Source organism: Grammomys surdaster, unplaced genomic scaffold (assembly GCF_004785775.1).
Source record: "Grammomys surdaster isolate TR1022 unplaced genomic scaffold, NIH_TR_1.0 219115, whole genome shotgun sequence".
Lineage (NCBI taxonomy): Eukaryota > Metazoa > Chordata > Mammalia > Rodentia > Muridae > Grammomys > Grammomys surdaster.
Window position 1 is genome coordinate 1 of NW_021624324.1, and position 8463 is coordinate 8463.

General features: G+C 40.7%; 1 pseudogene; it reads left to right on the plus strand.

Moving 5' to 3' along the window:
* The first annotated feature begins 2153 nt into the window (after nt 1-2153).
* On the plus strand, nt 2154-6230 carry LOC114615994 (annotated as a pseudogene).
* Nucleotides 6231-8463: the final 2233 nt, after the last annotated feature.

The window sequence follows — 8463 nt, forward strand, 5'->3', positions numbered from 1 at the left end:
GGATCCTTGGTGTTTCCTGCTCAGCAAGTCTAGTTGAATTGTGGATGTACAGGTCCTATGACCTTGGCAGGACAATGAGTAGGTGTCCTGGGAGCTGAGCAAAGTGACCAATGATATCACCCAATTGGACCCATATACCTTGACCTTAAACCATAAAGTGGACAGTACTTGAGGAAGAACAATATCTGAGAGGCTGGAGAAGTGAATCATCAGTTAAGAGCACTAGCTGTTCTCCTAGAGTACCTGGGTTCAATTCCAGGTGCCTACATGATGGCTCACAACCTTCTGTAACTATAGTCCCAGCGTTTCAGATACCCTTTTCTGGCCTTTCTGAGTACCAGGTATGCAGATAGTAGATAGACATCCATGTTGGCAAAGCACTCACCAATTACCGGTGAAGTAAAATAAAATAAAATAATCTGTGAAAAGAATGAAACTAGACGTTTTCTTCTAGCATTCATATGCTATACAATGCATGTGCCTGCTTGCACATTAAAATGAATGTTTCAGACACATGCACTTCCCTCCAGTAGCTACATAATGAAACGATTTTCATTCTAAATGCCTGGTAAACTTTTAGTCCTCACCTTCTATATTGACCACCATTTCTCAAAAGATCAGAAGTCATGGCTCCAGTCCCACAGTTAGGAATGTTCTCTTTAAAGGGATAAGTAATCTCCACTGGTGAAATTAGCTGATTCAAGCCAAATTAAAGTGTATAAAGCAGGTTTATTGGAAAGCTGTTCTTGGGTGTGTTCACTGATCCCAAGGAACAAGGTCAGGGAATTCACCACATAGAGGGAGCCAGAGGGCAGGAGTAAATGAAAATCTTGAGCAAGCAGAGAAAGGGAGGAGGGGGGAGACAGAAAGATCACAAAATGTCTGGTTTACATACAGAAGAGCTTCTGGGGGGAAAGAAAGCCTCATCCTGGGACATAAAGTTCAGAGCAGAAGGCAGGGTATGCCAGTCATGTCCTGTGAGAAGTAGGAACTGAAAAATACTGAAGAACCTGGAGGCCAGGTCCACTTTAGTATGTTAACTATGTACAACATCCCCTTGTTCAAGGTCTGATTCCCAACATGAAGATGGTACTATGATTTCAGGAAGCAAAATGAGGGATGGAACAGGAGACACATCCCAAACAGCCCAAGCTTGACTTTCGATGGATCACACAAGGCCTTCTCACTTTTCTGCGTATTATTAGACATAAGACCCAATAGTCAAAGCTGTTTTCTAAACTTCATTATGAAACCTGTAGGTGGTCCATGACTTTAAACGCTTTTCTAGCCCTTTAAATAGGTCAGACCTACAAGGATGCTAGGTAAGAACTGAAGGGTATAGTGGTCAGTGTGTGAAAAACAAATTCAGGGATGGGGTGGTAGTTCAATAAAGCACTTGCCTTGCAACGATGAGGAGATGAATTCGATTCCTAAAACAAATGTAAAATTGCCAGGTATGGTAGATACCACTTGTAATTCTAGTGCCTTGAGGCAGAGATACACAGAACCATGGACTGCACTGGACAGCTCGTGTGGTATAAGTGATGGGCTCTAGCCCAATGATAGCCTCTATGCCAAGGGAAGTAGATGTTATTCATGAAGGTGATACCCAAGATTGTTTCTATGGCCTTCATACATAAGAACATACATGTGGGACAGTCGTGGCTGTCGCTTTCGCTGCAGCTGCCTCCGGAGCTGACTCGGGCATCCCAGCTCCTGGCTCCCTTCGTTGCCCGTTAGCTTTCACTGAGGATGAGTCCCTGCAGCTGCGCACCTGTCCCGCGGAGACCGCCAGCGCACCTTCATCTAGCGACTGGTCATCCTCAAAATTATGGCTATTTGAAAGGCTCAGACAGTGTGGAGGGGGAGTTCCCCTCCTCACTCCCCCTTGGTGCTTGACTCCAGGAATAATTTATAAACTGGGATTTTTTTAATGAAGAACTTGTATTTGATATGAACTTTATAGAATTATTTATAAATTTTTGATTTAAATGCCAAAAGATTATACAGAGATATATAGTTTTATATAATTATTGTGACTACTTAAATTATAATCCCCAAAGGGCCATATCTTCTTGATAATTCTTCCTGAATAGTATCTTTGTGTCCTGGCTTTTTCACTTTTAAAATTTACTTTGGTGACTATTCTGAAGGAGTAAGCAATATAAAACAATTAGGATATATTCAGCCACCCCCCGACTGCACGTCAAAATGCTAAGCCCCGAAGCATGCTCTGGATGTCCTTTCTGTGGTGACAAAGGGGAGTGAGAACCAGATCAAGACCTTCCTCTTCAGCTACTGCTACAATATTGCAACTGTCGAGGATGCCTTTGGCAGGAATGCACTCCACCTGGTTTCCTCCTGTGGGAAGAAAGGTGTATTAGATTGCCTTATTGAGAAAGGAGTGGATTTGCTGGTGAAAGACCAGGAGTCAGGCTGGACAGCACTGCACAGAAGCATTTTTTATGGACATATTGATTGCGTTTGGTCTCTGTTGAAGCATGGCGTAAGCTTGTATATGCAACATAAAGAAGGATTGTCACCGATGGATCTTCTCATGAAGGACAGGCCAACTCACGTTGTGTTTAAGAACACTGACCCCACAGAAGTCTATACTTGGGGAGATAATACAAACTTCACTCTGGGTCATGGAAGCCAGAATAGCAAACATCATCCAGAGATGCTGGACTTGTTCTCCAGGAGTGGGGTTTATATCAAGCAGGTGGTGCTTTGAAAATTTCATTCAGTGTTTCTGTCCCAGAAAGGGCAGGTTTATACCTGTGGCCATGATTGTGGAGGACGGTTAGGCCATGGAGATGAACAGACATGCTTGGTTCCTAGGCTTGTGGAAGGACTATCTGGTCACAATTGTTCCAAAGTAGCAGCTGCCAAGAGTCACACTGTTGTGTTAACTGACGATGGATGTGTTTATACATTTGGTCTCAACATGTTTCACCAGTTAGGAATTATTCCTCCACTGGCTAGTTGTAATGTACTCAGACAGATACAGACAAAATATCTGAAAGGAAGGACTATCATTGGAGTAGCAGCAGGCAGGTTTCATACAGTGCTGTGGACTCGAGAAGCTGTTTACACACTGGGACTGAATGGTGGACAATTGGGTCACTTACTGAATCTCAATGGAGAAAAGCGTGTCACAACCCCTCACCAAGTCTCTGCCCTTCATCATAAGGATATCGCTGTGTCATTGGTAGCTGCAAGTGATGGCGCCACAGTCTGTGTCGCCACAAGGGGAGATATTTACTTACTTGCAGACTATCAGTGCAAGAAGATGTCAACTAAACAACTAAACTTGAAAAAGGTTCTTGTCTCTGGAGGTTGTATGGAATACAAGGTTGATCCTGAACATGTGACAGAAAATGGGGGTAAAAAAAATGTGCGCCCTTGCTCTGGATGGAGCTGGAAGGGTATTTTGCTGGAGATCACTCAGCAGTTCTCTGAAACAGTGCCGATGGGCCTATCCTCTCCAGGTGTCAATCTCTGATATTGCTTTAAATAGAAATGAAGTTCTGTTTGTCACACAGGATGGGGAAGGATTTAAAGGGAAATGGTTTGAAGACAAAAGAAAGAATTCTGAAAAGAAAGACATTTTACCAAACCTCCATCATTCCTCATCAGATGTGTCTTGTGTCTCTGATACAAATAGTGTGTATGAAAGAATTCCACTTGAGAAACTTCCTTTTGCCCATAGAGCTGTTAGTGTCAGCACAGATCCAAGTGGGTGCAACTTTGCAATCCTACAGTCAGACCCTAAAACAAGCCTTTATGAAATTCCACTTGTGTCTTCATCATCTTTTTTTGAAGAATTTGGCAAGCTCCTGAGGGAGACACATGAAATGGACAGCTTCCACGATGTGACCTTTCAAGTTGGCAATAGACACTTTCCTGCACATAAATACATTTTGGCAGTGTGCTCTGACTTCTTCCAGAAGTTATTTCTTTCAGATGGCTCTCCTTTAGAACTGACAGATGTTTACCGGAAAGATGAAGATGCTGCTGGGTGCCATCTCTTTGTGGTGGAGAAAGTTTATCCTGACTTGTTCGAATACCTGTTACAGTTCATGTACACAGATACCTGTGACTTCCTAACTCATGACTTCAAACCAAGAATGCTCGTGAACAAAAAGGCAGACGACCGTAAGGGCTCCCCAGATTCTCTTGTGCATGCTGTGAATTGCCACGTGGATGATAAACAGAAGTCAGCATTTGAGGTGTATAGAAGCAACCAGGCTCACACACTCAGTGAACGGCAGAAGAGCAAACCCAAATCTTCTAAAAAGGGATAAGGTGTTGGGGAAGATGATCCTGTAAGGATGTTGCAAAATGTTGCAAAGAAATTTGGCCTCAGTAATTTGAGTAGCAGGTTAGATGGAGTCAGATTTGAAAATTTAAAAAATTAATGTTATTGAGAAGAAAACTGGTAATTAACTGAAGCTAAGTCAGAAAAAATGTTCCTTTCTATATGATGTTACCATGAAGTCTGTGGATGGAAAGGAATTCCCCTGTCATAAATGTGTGCTCTGTGCAAGTCTTGAGTATTTCCACAGCATGCTTAGCAGATCGTGGATTGAGGCCTCCAGTTGTGCAGCTCTGGAAATGCCAATCCAGTCTGAGATTTTGAAAGTTATTTTGGACTACCTCTACACTGATGAAGCTGTGGTGATAAAAGAGCCTCAAAATGTGGATTTTGTTTGTAGTGTTCTTGTCATGGCTGATCAGCTTCTCATAACTAGGTTAAAGGAGATTTGTGAAGTAGCATTGACTGAAAACGTTACCCTTAAGAATGCTGCTATGCTGCTGGAATTTGCAGCAATGTACAATGCTGAGCAGTTGAAACTCTCATGTTTACAGTTCATAGGACTGAATATGGCAACTTTACTTGAAGCAAGGTCTCTTGATGTTTTAAGTGAGGATGTCTTGAAGGATCTTTCCATATTTTACCAAAAACTGATTCCAGCAGTGGAGAGAGGAGTCATTATACAATATCAAGATGGACCAGATATTAGCTACATGCAAGTAGAAGACGGAGAGGTCTTTTTTAAAGAAGATATAAACATGGAACCAAATTACTTGGAAACTATGTTCAAGAAGGCGAAAACAAGAGCTAAAAAGAAGCCACGGAAGCGCTCAGACAGTTCAGGAGGCTATAAGCTTTCAGATGTTATCCAGAGTCCACTGTCTGCAGGATTATTAAAGTCTGCAAAAACAAATTCTGTGGAGTCTGTTCCAGAATTATTGACCTCAGACTCTGAAGGAAGCTATGCAGGAGTTGGTAGTCCCAGAGACCTACAGTCACCTGACTTTACAGCAGGATTCCATTCGGAAAAGGTTGAGGGGAAAGCTAAGCCATATGTGAATGGTACACCTCCTCCATGTCCTAGGGAAGATTTAAAACCATGGGAAAAATCACCAACAACTAAGTCTGCTCCCCAGTTCATCCCCAGTAACAGAGTAGACACTGCAGACTCTTCCAGTTGGGTTGCCGGCTCTTGCAGTCCTGTGAGTCCTCCTGTTGTGGATCTTAGAACCATCATTGAAACAGAAGAAAACAGACAGAAATATGGCACAGCACCAAAGTCAAACTTAGGAAAAATTATTTCTCATGGAATCAAACTTTCTCAGAAGCAACGAAAAATCATTGCATTGACCACCAAAGAAAACAATTCAAGAACAAACAGCGTGGAACCTGTTCTGACAGCTCCGTCAAAGTCCCCCAAGAATGCATGGGCATCTCTACACTCACCTTCATCCAGGTCATTCCAGGATTTTTTTTACTAGAAGAAAAGAAACCTGTTACTGGCCATGGTTCAGGAGATCATGTCAAAAAAGTTTGTTTTAAAGGAACTGAAAACTCTCCAGCCCTAAATGTTGCAAGATGTTCAACTCATGGAACTCCAGGACTAGAAACCAATCATGTTTCTGATTTTCCACTTCTAGACAGTCCCAACCCCTGGCTGTCTTCCTCCCTGGCGGCTTCTCCCGCGGTGGCTCCAGTCACGTTTGCTTCCTTTGTAGAAGAGTGGCAACAAGAAGCTGCCCTCATGAGAAGCCAAGAGAAACCCTTGGCTCTCATTCGGGTTGAGGAGCATGCAATACAAGACCTGCTGGTTTTCTATGAGGCATTTGGCAACCCCGATGAGTTTGTCGTCGTTTAAAGGACACCACAGGGGCCTCTGGCTGTGCCTATGTGGAACAAGCATGGGTGCTAGCTCACTGGAGAGAGGATGCTACTCCCCAGTTGTGGCTGCTCCATCCACATGATGGAAACGCATGCGCAAGCGTTCTTACAGATTTGTTAGCGTATTGTCTGGTCATAGCAAGAATGAATATGATTTCTTCCCATAGTTTATAATGTTCGTATGACTAGTGAGAAATTATGATTTTAGTAACTTTCATGTGAAAATGTGTCAGGAAAAATGTTAGGCTAAAGTTGGTTAGATTATTTCTTCTAAATTACCTAAGGAAAATATGGGTGAAATGTAAAGCTTAGGAATAATTCATTAAAAATAATTTTTTTCACTTGAGAATATGCAGTGATTTAGAAGAGCTCACCACATATGTTTTTTAAAATAAGACATTGATAAGCTTAAGGCAGGAGCCTCAAGCATTACTTCTGATTCACTGATAGCCAGAATGTTGTTTGCCTGAGTAGATGTGTCTCTGTTGTTGCTTTGTCACTGGACTGTTAATTTCTTAGGCCTCTTTATAGTTGCTGGACAGTTTATGATCATAGCTTCTGTGGGAGATTTGAATTCATGGATTTTTTTTTGGAGGGGGGTAGGAAAGTAGCAAGAGAAGACAGACATATAAATTTCTAATTGTGAAATAATCAGTTTCTTAAGGTGTTAAGTTTTTCTAAAACAAGCATAATATTGCTGAATAGTTTACCAGAGTGGTTGTTTATAGTTACTTTTAGTCTGTGTAGTCAGAATTTCTGTGAGCCTAGATTATATGTGTACATGGAAATTTTGATTATTTTCTTTATAGTATTCTGTTTGGTTTGCTTTTAAATGTTTAAAATTAAAAATAATTTTAAAATGTGGAAAAAAAGAACACACATGTGATCATGCACTGACATGTATACACATATTTACATGAAAATAATATTGAAGATATCTTCACAAAAAGAGAAATGCTATGTGATTTCTCTCATGACAGAGATATAGATTAGTAAATCTATAAAAATAGAAAGTACCAATAGTGGTTCTTACAGGTTAGGGAAGGACAAATAAGAGCTGTTTGATTATTTAGTGTTTTAGTTTTGTAAGAGGAAAAGATCAGAAGCCTGGTTACATAGAATCTAAATGCAAATATCCTTTTGACTATAGCTACCCCAGGTTACAGAGTATATTACACTCCACACTTTTCTTTTCTATTACAGCCTCAATCCCATCTCTGGAACTCTTCACCCTCAATTTCACTATAAACAACCTGCACCATACAGAGAGCATGGAATCTCAAGGATCTAAGATATTCAACAGCACAGAGAGGATCTTGAATAGCCTGGTAAGAGCTCTCTCTGCCTCACCCTGTATCCACTCAGTCTGGTGTCCCTTGGCTCTTAGTTCATCATCTCTTTTATCAACAGCTCAAGCCCATGTTCAAGAATAGCAGTATTGGACATCTTTATTCTGGCTGCAGACTGATCTCACTGAGGTAAGAAGACCAGAATAGATGTGCAAGGCATGTAGAACATCAACAGAAACTAACTCCTAATGTCTTGCTCCTAGACATTAGATATTCTAGAGGCATGTGACCACTAATTCTTCTCTACTCCTTTTTCTTTCAGTAGGAAAAATGTAGACTCCTTTTATTTTTCCAGGAGACAAATGGTGTGTGACTGTATTGAACACTTATTGTTAAGTTTTCTCATAATTTCATTTCTGTTGCTGTGATAAAATACTCTGACAAAAAAAATCAACAGACATAAGAAAATATTTTGGCTTAGCATTCTATAGAAGAGTATGACATGTGGAGAAGTTACATTTAAAGGGCTTCAGTCAAGTAGTCATACCATACACACAGTCAAGAGTAGAGGAAAATTAATGCATCCATCTGTCTGCTGCCTACCAGCTAGCTTTCTTCATTTTTACAAACTCAGAATGAGGGCCATCCACAGAGGTCTGGGTCTTCCCATCTTAAGTAACAATCAAGACTATTTCTCACAGAATTGCTGACAAACTGATCAGAAAATTCCTCATTAAGACTTTTCCTAGGCAATTCCAGCTTGTGTCAGGTTAACATTTACAAACCATCATAATTCTGAAAATATTGACTATTTCACACATAAAAATAAGCCATAGAGATGAGAAAGATATCTGGCATAAATCAATGGTTGAATAAGTGTTAAACCTGTTGAAATTGTTTTCTTTTTCTTTTCTTTTCTTCTTTTTTGTGTTTTGTTTTGTTTTGTTTTGTTTTGTTTTGTTTTGTTTTGTTTTG